Source organism: Sceloporus undulatus, chromosome 2 (assembly GCF_019175285.1).
Source record: "Sceloporus undulatus isolate JIND9_A2432 ecotype Alabama chromosome 2, SceUnd_v1.1, whole genome shotgun sequence".
Taxonomy (NCBI): Eukaryota; Metazoa; Chordata; class Lepidosauria; order Squamata; family Phrynosomatidae; genus Sceloporus; species Sceloporus undulatus.
Genome location: NC_056523.1, coordinates 289,914,872 through 289,926,247, shown reverse-complemented (window position 1 = coordinate 289,926,247; position 11,376 = coordinate 289,914,872). Strand labels below are relative to the sequence as shown.

The 11,376-nt window shown below is 43.5% G+C and overlaps 1 long non-coding RNA gene across 1 annotated transcript; it reads right to left on the bottom strand.

Annotated features, from left to right (window-relative positions):
- Positions 1-7,334: 7,334 nt before the first annotated feature.
- On the bottom strand, positions 7,335-10,266 carry LOC121920218. The gene is made up of 3 exons (XR_006101702.1): positions 10,199-10,266; positions 9,189-9,247; positions 7,335-7,422 (listed from the first exon to the last, which is right to left on the bottom strand). It is a non-coding gene; the product is annotated as an uncharacterized LOC121920218 (long non-coding RNA).
- Positions 10,267-11,376: the final 1,110 nt, after the last annotated feature.

Sequence of the window (11,376 nt, the reverse complement as noted above, 5' to 3'; positions counted from 1 at the left end):
CGAGACCGACGAGAAGCTCAATTTCAAATACAGGATGAGGACCGCTGCAAAGAAACACGGTATGTCCTCTTCCCCTCAATCGTCTTCCCGCAAGCGCTTCACTGCAGTCCGCCAGTGGTACGGTCAGGGCCAAAGACCCTACCAACAAGATCGGCCTTTCCAACGCCAGGATCAGTCCAGGCAGCGCTTCCCTTCCCAGTCTTCCTCCTCCTCGGGCCGTCGATCGGGGCCCAAGTACAAAAAGAATTACAGGAGGCAGGATTCGGACCCGACCAAGAAAAGAAACTGAGGGGACGCAGCGTACTCCGTCGTTCCTTCTGTCCCTTCCTTTCTAGACAGACTGAGGCCCTTTTCTGACACCTGGGCCACAATCACCACCAATTCTTGGGCCCTTACCATCGTCTGTAGGGGTTATGCCCTTGAATTTGAAGAGCTCCCACCAACAGGAGCTATCCTTTCCACACCCCCCTCAGACACCCTTCTCGACGAAGTACGCACTCTTCTCGCCAAAGGCGCCATTTCCCCTGTCGATCCCGTCGACATTCCCAGATGCTTCTTTTCTCGCTATTTTACAGTCCCCAAGCCTGATGGAGGAATCAGGCCTATTTTGGACCTTAGACAATTAAATACCTACCTCTCCTATCGCCGGTTCCGGATGGTAACGCTTGCCTCTATTTTGCCTCTGTTGCAGCAGGACCTGTGGTTTGCAACGATCGACCTGAAGGACGCTTACTTCCATGTCAGCATCCGAGAGTCTCACCGCAGATTCCTGGCGTTCGCCGTTGGGACGGACGCATACCAATACAACGTCCTGCCCTTTGGCCTATCTACAGCTCCTCGCATTTTTACCAAGTGCATGGCACCGGTGATATCATACCTGCACCGCCGCGGCATGAGGGTCTTCCCGTACCTGGACGACTGGCTCTTCGTGGCTCCTTCACGTCAGGAACTGCAGAGGAACACTTCAGAGGCTCTCAAACTCTTACAAGACCTGGGACTGGTGGTCAACCTCGAGAAGTCCCAACTGCTTCCCACCAGACAAATAAGATTCATCGGCTCCATCCTCGACTCAAACAATTCTACGGCCTACCTACCTCCAGATTGCTTCCAGGCCCTAGTTCGAGCTGTCAGCCGGTGCACCGCCCGACGGCGTATTCCAGCCAGAGACATCCAAGTGGCCTTGGGCCACATGGCATCGACCACTTTCGTCACCCCTTGGGCAAGGCTTCGATCTCGTCCACTGCAGTCTTGGTTCCTGTCGACCTTCGACCTGGAAAGAGACCCTCCATCCCGCAGACTCACCGTACCAAGGTCGGTCACACGCTCCCTCCGTTGGTGGCTCGATTGCCGCAACGTCTGCGTCGGATGCCTTTTTCGCTACCCCAGCCACAGTTGGTGCTGACCACAGACGCATCAGAAGAAGGATGGGGAGCTCACACCTTAGACCTGTGGGCCAAGGGCATCTGGTCCCCAGACGAAAAGCTGCTCCACATCAACGCCTTAGAACTGTTGGCGGTAGAAAAAGCGCTAAAAGCCTTCGAGTCCTCCCTGTCGGGGAAGGTCATCCAGCTCAGGACAGACAACACCACGGTGATGTACTACCTGAACAAACAAGGAGGCACAAGGTCGCGCACCCTCCTAGACATCACGCTCCGACTATGGGACTGGTGCATTGCCCGAGACGTTTTGCTCCAAGCGGTACACTTACCGGGCACTCAAAACTCTCATGCAGATCTGCTCAGCAGGTCCCCCTCGTCTTGTCACGAGTGGAGGCTCCACCCGGACACCGTACACGATCTCTTTGCTCGGTGGGGAACCCCACAGATAGACCTGTTCGCGACCGTGTACAACTCCCATTGTCCCCAGTTCTGCTCCCGGATGACAGACGACAACTCCCTCGGAGATGCATTCGGGTTCCAGTGGTCGGGGATAGCTCTACACGCCTTTCCCCCCTTCCCGCTGATCACCAGGACGGTCTCCAAAATGATTTCGGATGCAGCCGACGCGATCCTGATCACGCCTTGGTGGCCGGGACAACTGTGGTTTCCTTGCCTTCTTCACCTCTCTCGAGCCAACTTTTTCCGACTCGAGCCCAGACCGGATCTCCTCACGGTTCAGGGAGGACGGGTTCGACATCCGGACATCGAGACCCTTCCCTTGGTGGCATGGAGGATCCATCCCTAGCTCGGTTACCGATCTCGGTACGGAATGTCATCCTGGCTGCCCGGAAACCTGCCACCCAAAAATCCTACAGGCTAAAGTGGAACAGATTTCTTCGGTTCCTGTCTGACAAACACCTCGACTTAGCCCAAGTGTCTACACCGGTGGTCCTGGAATTCCTGATGTCCCTTATAGATGCGGGCCTCTGCCTCACATCAGTTAAATGCTACCTGTCCGCGATCTGCTCTTCCTTTCACTTCAACGGCAAGCCTTCTTTCTTCAAGGACCCTCTTGTCAAACAGTTTTTGAGGGGATGCAATAACCTATACCCTCAAGCATCCTTACCGACTCCGGCTTGGAGCCTCGAGACGGTGTTGGGGGCCTTGCAGTCTAAACCCTTTGAACCTTTAGCCACCACAGACATTAGACTGTTAACTTGGAAAACGGTGTTTTTGGTGGCTATCACGTCTGCCCGCCGTGCGGGCGAACTTTGTGCTTTGCGCCGAGACCAGCCTTTCCTTAGGTTCCATTTGGACAAGGTGGTCCTCAGGACAGATATTACTTTTTTACCTAAAGTTGTTTCTGCCTTCCATATGTGCCAGGATATTGTTCTGCCTACCCTGGCCCCGAACCCGACCACCGATGCCGAGCGGGCCCTCCATACCCTGGACGTTCGTAGGGCCCTAGCTTTCTATCTGGACAGAACTAAGGACTCGAGCCGTTCTGAGAGACTGTTCCAGTGCTACTCCACACCTAAAAAGGGGCTGCCGGTGTCGGCTCAGAGACTCTCTAAGTGGGTTTCTAAGACTGTCGCTCTATCCTATGAACTCTTGGGTAAACCCTGCCCGGATAGAGTTCGTTCCCATGCCACGAGGGCGATAGCAGCTTCTTCTGCCTTCCTGTCTGGCATCCCTTTAGAGGACATTTGCAAGGCTGCCGTGTGGTCTCAACCTTTAAGTTTTATTAGACACTATAGGTTGGATACCAGAGCCAAAAGGGATGCAGCTTTTGGGAGGGCTGTGTTACTATCAGGGCTACACTAAACAGAACACTGTGTGACCTGATAGTCCAAACCGTCTATTCTCCAAAGACTCTTGTTGAAAGTATTGGAGGTCCTCGTTCAGGCTTGTTTTTATGAGGTGGGATTTTATTCCAAGTTTATAAACAAAACAATTACTCATATACTGGTGTTCAGTTCTCTTTATTGGTTATTGACTATGATGTTTTTCAAATATCATGACACTCCCGCCTCCACTGACCTTAGCTTGCCAGTCTCAACCCATTTGTATGATTTGCAGAGACCACGAAGAAGAAGGACAGGTTGCTTACCTGTAACTGTGTTTCTTCGAGTGGTCATCTGCGAATACATACAAATCCCGCCCATCCTCCCCTCAGTGTCCTGTTCACATTGGCTCATTCTCTTGTCGCCTTCACGGCGGAAAAATTGCGGAACTGGGGAAAAGAGCGGGAACGGAGGTTTTATAGGGGATGGGCGGGGTTACCGCCAAAAAGTTTCAACATGTTGCAAAGTGTACTTTGCCTAGTGATTCCAGAAGTTTCCGAAGGCACTGCGCAGGCGCAGTACAACCCATTTGTATGTATTCGCAGATGACCACTCGAAGAAACACAGTTACAGGTAAGCAACCTGTCCATCAGCACCATTGTTAATTAATGGTGGCTATAAACTTTGGGCCATCCAATGTATAGATCTCTTATTTCTTTAGAAGTATTTTCACCCTGTTTCTGTCTCATGATAGCACACAGAAGCAGCCCTTCCACAGGCTGTTGGACTCTAGCTCCCACCATCCCTGACATTTGGTCATTGCTAGAGCTAATGGGAACTGGAGTACAACAATGTCTTAAGGGCTATAAATTCTCCAGTCCTGATTTAGGACTTGCAAGGTCCAAAACACCATTTGGGAAATTAAAAAGGAAGCACATTGGAAACCTAGGATGATGATTTGATATTGGAGATATACAGGCCAAGTTTCAGGATTCGTATAACAGCACCTTGCAATTCATTTCCAAACTTTCTCCAGTTTGAGAGCAATCTAATCTGGATGTGACAGGGGCATAACTGACTGAAGTCATACATTCAGTTCCAGCGCTTGGTTTAGCACAACTGGAGTAACCAGATGAAAAGGAAGACTGTTCATTAGTAGAAAACAGAACAGGAGATGTTGAAGGGTAGAGCAGGGATAGCAATATGCAACCTTCCAAGTGTTGCTGTCCCATCATGCTTCATTACTGGCTATGCTGGTCAGGGCTAATGGCAGTTGCAAGCCAGAAATATTGGAAGGATGTTGGAGAAGAACAATAAAACAGCATTTGCCTAAATCACCCACAAACTACTTTAAACATATTTATTTTAGCCTGTTTGTGTGTGATCTGGGCATAATCCATCCAAAAGGATATTATTATGTATAACAATAAGCAAGTACATAGATACTTACGTGTGATTGTATTATCAAAAAAAGAAAACCCTTTGACACTTTAAGGTAGCCTTCAAAGCTAGCCTAATTAATTGTCTGGCTATTAAGGCATATACTATTGTTGCTCCCTGACAAATCAAACAAACGAGTACAAGATGAACTATGGGCCATTTTTTATTTTGCACTATGCTGTCTGTGCTCTAATGCTACATGTATTTTGTTATGTAGTCAACTCTTCAAGGACAAATCAGGCTTGATAATCAGTCCTTGAAAATAAACAGAAGCAGGGATGAAACAAGATGTGTTGCCACAGAAATGCTGTTAGATTCAATTTAAAAATACTTTCTGCTGGGCATTTCTTGTAATTCAAGTCCAAAGTGTTGTTGGGGCATTTCCCAGACTACTGTCACAACTTGTGAGTCACTAGTAGCTTCGTTGTAACTCATCAGACACATATGGGTACCCACTACAGCAAGGATGAGGAACTTTGAGCCTTTCAGAGGTTTTGCATGTACACTTCCAGAAACCACAGCTAGCACAGTCAGTTATAAGGGGTTGTGATGCCAAGTAAAAACACAGCCTTTCACTAAGCCTTTGGTGCCTAACTGATAGGTTCCCAAATGTTTTTGTACACAATTCTAAATTGTTTAAACCTTCTTAACCTGTTTTAAACTTGTCAAGTTGTTTAATAAGTTTCTGTCTATTTTAAATTATTTTGTATCATTTTAAATTGTTTTAATCTGTTCATATTGGCTTTACTTAGATGCTGCCTTGAGATCTCGTGATTAAAGGGCAGGATATAAATATTTCAATACATAAATAATACAGTGCCAACACTGCCGTGCTGTGACATGATTAAATTATTTTTTAAAGGGAGTAACAGTGCTATTCAACACTGTCATCATATTGGCATGGCCTTCATTTTTGTAATTCATAATTCTTCGGTTGCGTTGCTGCCACTGGATCTGTGAATGTACGCACTTCCTGGGGCACTGGCTACTTTGAAGAAGATCTGTTACTTCTTCTCTGAATGGCTTTCTCTGTATTTTTTTAAGCATATTTTTATTAAAATTTTCATATTTTAAAATACATCATATTACATTTAATGCATTTTGTAATTATTAGAGTTTTCTATTTATATCCTTCCTCGGATTTCTATCAAGGTCGTATTTACAGTATTGGTATATTGTCGCTTTCTATTTCCCTTAGTATTTTCTTACTGAAAACATTTATTCTTTAAAAGTATAAATCTTTACTTCCAAATTATTTTACCATCTTTTCAATGATTAGTTCATCCTAATTCATCATATTTTATTTTCAATTATTACACACTGATAACAAGTGAAATGATTTTTCTTTTCTTTTTTGCCTCGCCCTCTTTTCTTCATAATTTAATTGTAAATTATAATAGAATAGCTTCCTTCTTCCTCCTTCATATAATTTACCCATGGTTCCCAATCCTTACTGAAGTTACTTGTTGGGTTTTTATTTAACCATCCCGTTAATTTATCTACTTCCATATATTCGTACATGAATGGCTTTCTCTGTATTATGTCTATGGTGTGTATGTGTGTTTATTAACTTGAATCATGGTGCTTAGCACTGAAGATTGCTACATTCACTATCTTACCATAAGTCTGCAACCAGGGTAAACAGCGCCGGCGTTTTTTCGTAACCCGAAAAAACGTTCGTAACCCGAAACAATAAATCCCTATGGGATTTATTCGTATCCCGAAAAATTCGTAAGCCTGGCTATGGGATGGGTACTGCTTTTGTTACCTTGGTGAATGACCTACACAGGGAACTGGACATGGAGATTTGATTTACTTCAGAGTGGTTGGATATCACTGTCAGAAGGCTACACAGGTTTGGGCCTGAGCCCTCCTTGTGATGCAAGCAGTTTTATTTAAAAATAAGTTTTCAATCTTGCAGTGGATACTGGATCAGGAGTGGGCACCTTCTGAGGATCCAGGGGACATTTTTCATACTGTAGAACTATTGTGGGCTGCACCACCCCTGTCTGGGAAAACTAGAGGTGACCAGAAGTTCATTGCCCTGCACAAGAGCAGTGTGAGAACCAGGAATTCAGAGGATGAAATTTTGTGCAGTTTGCTGATGGTTACTGTGTCAAATTTCTCCTTTTCAAAGAGCTATTCTAAACACAAATGCCGCGGCTTTTTTTCCCATTAGCGCCTATGGCAATTCGGGTTACGAAGGTTTTTCGGGCTACGAAATTAGCCGCGGAACGAATTAATTTCGTAACCCGAGGGAGCACTGTAATCTGTTTCATCTCTGGATCTGGGAAACCATCACATGTTCTAGAATCTTGCTCAAGAAAGAGATCAATGGGATTTATCTAAATGTTGACTCACCATTCAACAACTATGCAGTGCCATAAGTGTATGGTATGAAATGGCCCTGGTGTGTTCACAAAATTAATAAAAACAAATTACATTGAGTTTAGTCAAGAGGAATGTCCTCCATCAAAACCAGAGCCTCTGGATTCAACATGTTTTCATACTGATAGCCTTTTCCAAGCTTTTCTACCTCCACACATAGACAGGCTCATCAGTACTTATGAAAATGTAGCATTTAGTAATAAAAATGTCCAGCATTGTTGATACTGCAGAAGTCAAGAACATTTGCTGAACTTATCTAATAACATACGTACAATTTGAAAAGTGTTATCATTATATATGTTCAGTTATCATATTAAAAACAAGCTGATCTTTTTTAAATTTACCATGCTTTGCAGAATTTTTAATGCTTGCTCTTTGCCTTCAAGTTGTCTTTGAGATGCCTCCAACTCAACTCTTAAAATTTCTACTTCCTAGAAACAAAGAATTCAACTTAGATGAGTGAAAACATTGTTCTAGGTCAAAGAAACCCCTTAAATTTATGAAACAGTTTACAGCTTGTAATAGAGGGGGATCCCTACAGCAGTGGCTGGTGGCCTCCATGTCAGGGCAGAGAATCCAGTGTGGATTTTAGTCTGAAGTTTAAGATATCCAAGGTACACAACTCTATCACCCAAACAGGTTCAGCAACTTGAATAAGCTATTTAACATTCAGAGTAAGACCAAGAGTGGATTCACCATCTCACCCATATGGAAGTTGCCACTGGCCTTCCAGCTGCCTCAGCTCCCCCCGAAGCTGCAACTCCCTCCCACATCATTCGAGAGGGTTCACTAAACCATAGTACAAGTTTGGTGCGGAGTGTAGTGCAACATACAGGAAGAACCAAAAAAGAAAAAACCAACACTGCCTGAACAGAACTACACAGAGAATCCTGCTGCTCTTGCACAGCAAAGGTTCAAATCATTGTACAAGAAAGATCCAGAAGTATGCAGTATCCAGGAGCAATTCCACTTTCTGTCATGAAAGACAAGAAGAAAGAAACAAATGTGTTTGATGGGTTTAGCCTAGAGTGATACTAGAATATTACTAATTAAGCACTGGGTTTGTTGTGGAGGAGGTAAATAATGGCAATTTGGGCATGAGATAATGAGCCAGCCAAAGCAATTAAGACATCATATGGCAAGGCTGTTGAAGTTATGGACAATAAGATGCAGAGCACTATGTCCATAGAGCAAGGGCTGTCAATTTAGGGCCTCTCAGCTGCTACTGGACTGCAACTCTCCTCAGCCCTAACCAGTGTAGCCTATAGTGACACTTGATGGCAGCTTCACTCCAGTAATATGTTGAAGACCAAAGAGTAACCATGAGGCTGGAGTAAAAAGGGGGTTCAAATATGCAGAGAGATGATGGAGGAGATAGTAGTAACTCCAAGGAAGCTCTGTCTAAGCAACAGAACAGTTTGGGAGAAAATCTCTATCCCCTGGTGCAACCCAGCTTGTGAAATGATGCTCCTGTCTCTTTGATGCACATGTCCAAAACTCCATCCTTTGGTCATTTACAGAAAGAGGAATCCCTCCTGTTATGTCCTTTCAGAGCTAACAGTGGAATTTTTCTGTTAATTGCATCCCACTGAGCTGGAAGAGTGGGTTTATTTATTTAATTTATATCCTGCCCTTCTTCCAAACAGGGCTGGTATTAAGAGACTTCCCCCACTATTATTAATCACTAATCAGATATAACACAGGAATTCCCCTTGCACACCTCTTCACCATCCCAGTTAGGACAATGAACAAGGGAAAGGTCTCAAACGGCATCTGAAGCAGCAACTGCTCCAAGCAGTTGCCAAAAGCATTTGGCCACCATGTATGACAAAGAGTGTTGCATTAAGGGACTCAGACCCACTTAAAATGGGTTTCAGAGAGAGCACTGAAAATGTCAGGGAAAGATATAGGCCATTAGCTGACAACATAGCAGGGTTACACCAAAAAAACTATATGCTGGTCCCCCCCCCCCCCAGGATTTTTCTTGTGGTTGTGTGCTTTCAATTTGTTTCTGACTTATGGTGACCCTAAGGCAAACCTGTCATGAGATTTTCTTGGCAATACTTGTTCAGAGGATGTTTGCCATTGCCTTTCCCTGAGGCTGAGAGCATGTGACTTGCCCAAGGGTTTCATGGCTTAGATTCATTCACACACAGAGAGAGAATCTACAAGAAAATTTGAAAAGACTGGCACTTACCTCTAGAACTTCTTGAAGTTGTTGCCTTAATTCTTCATTTGATGCTTCAGAGTTAGACTCTGTGTAAATTTAAAGTTGGGAAAAAGATCTTAGTACATCTGTCATCATGTTTTGATACAACATGGATAGAATAACTCTTCTTTACACAGTTTGAGTATCCCTTTTCCAAAATGCTTAGGACTAGAAGTGTTTTAGATTTTAATTTTATTTTGGAATGTTTGCATATACATAATAAGATATCTTGGATATGTAACTCAAGTCTAAATGCAAAGTTCATTTATATTTCATAGACACCTTATACACAGTCTGAAGGTAATTTTATACACACTATTTTTAATAGTTTTGTGCATGAAACAAGTTCGTGTATAACATAACTTCAACAGTCTTGCCATTTGAAGTCTTAATGGCTTTGGCTGGCTCATTATCTCATGCCCAAATTGCTATCAGAAAACAAAGGTGTCACTATCTCAGCCACCCATGTGGACAATTTTGGAGGATTTCGACTGTCCAGATAAGGAATTCTTAACCAGCACTAAATTAAAAATTAAAGCGACACTTATTTAAATTGTATTTAATTTTTTGAAAGAACACAAAAAGCAATGGCAATGGTTGTTTCCCAACAATATATTTGCACAATTTCCCCTCAGGACTTCTATGAATGTGAATAAAGGTTTATATGAAATCAGCATTTAATATTATTTCTAATTTCATTTTAAAGATGCAGCAACTATTGTGACTAGGCTCCACTAGCTGGTTGATGAAAAGAAAAGATACAAAGGCTACACCTCTATTGTTTCTGTGTCAGCAATGATTGCTAGTAACTGCACTGCAAGAAATCCCTTTTCTCACATTAAAAAAAACAAAGTAAAAAACAAGATGTGAGTACTCTCAGGAGATGGAGATTACAATATTTTTTGGAAAAACTAAAGTAAAATGAGGACTCATCAGTTAACAAAGAAAAAATGCAGCATAGCAAGAAGTATCAGCCTTTTATGAAAAAAAGGAACTACCTCAAATGAAGAAATTTCCAAATAACTTCCTGTGAAACTTGCATTACTAAAGTCCATGCAGAACTTCAGTTGGGAGCGGAAGTAGTAGTCTGTAGAGAAAATAAAGCTGCATTTTCCTAGAAATATCAAATTATCATTTAAGTGCTGGGGAAATGACATTCCCTCCCAAAATTTTTAGATCATGAAAAATTAAACAGAAACCCTGCATATAGGGTTGCCATAAGTCAGGACCTCCAAACCGGGACAAATGTAGGACAAATGTAGGACAACATTTTGAAATGTAGGGCACATTTTTTAAAATGGAGGACACACGAAAAAAAATTTTTTTAAATATAAATGCATGTTTCTTAGGCATGATCAAAATGGAGGACATTTTGGCATTATTTCTAGACAGATGGCAAAAATGGACTTCCCTTTCTGGCCAAACACCCCCAACCTCCATTCCAAAACACACACGACAGCACATTTGGGCATTGAACATGGCTTTATTTAACATGGCCTCTTGCATATTTCAGAAGCTTATTGCATAACCAAACTCTTTGGGTTTAACTCTTAACATGGTTTAACATGGCTATGCATATTTAACATATCAAGGTGATTTAACAAGTAGTGGAAGTGGACTGGCTCTCAGTTTCAGATTTAGCAAAAAAGGAGGAAAGGCCTCTGGCTATCCCTCTGTCTCTACCATCTACACTAAGAACAACTAACAATATCTTCACATAATATAGGCCTATGATTCCAACAACATCATTTCTTTGTTTCTCCTGTTGGATTTTTAACACTTTTGCCTGATGAAGAAGTCAGTGGCGCTTTGAAAGCTTGCATCATATGTTTTGTGCATTTTGGTTGGTGCTATAAAGGTATCATAATTTAAAGCAACAGTCCCTGCCCCATCCAGACCAGATTCCCCACATCCCTGCAGCCATGAGCATTTAAAGCCACAGCCCCTGCCCCATCCAGACCAGATTCCCCACATCCCTGCAGCCATAAGCATTTAAAGCAACAGCCCCTGCCCCATCCAGACCAGATTTTCCACGTTGCCACAGCTTGATTTAGTCTGAGCAGAGGCTTAGAAAGCCTGAAATGGTGGCGTTCCTCGGTGGGAATGGGCCCCTACCCTACCCTCAACAGAGGCTGCCGAGTGGCAGCAAGACCCAGGGCCAGCCACCCCTCAGCCC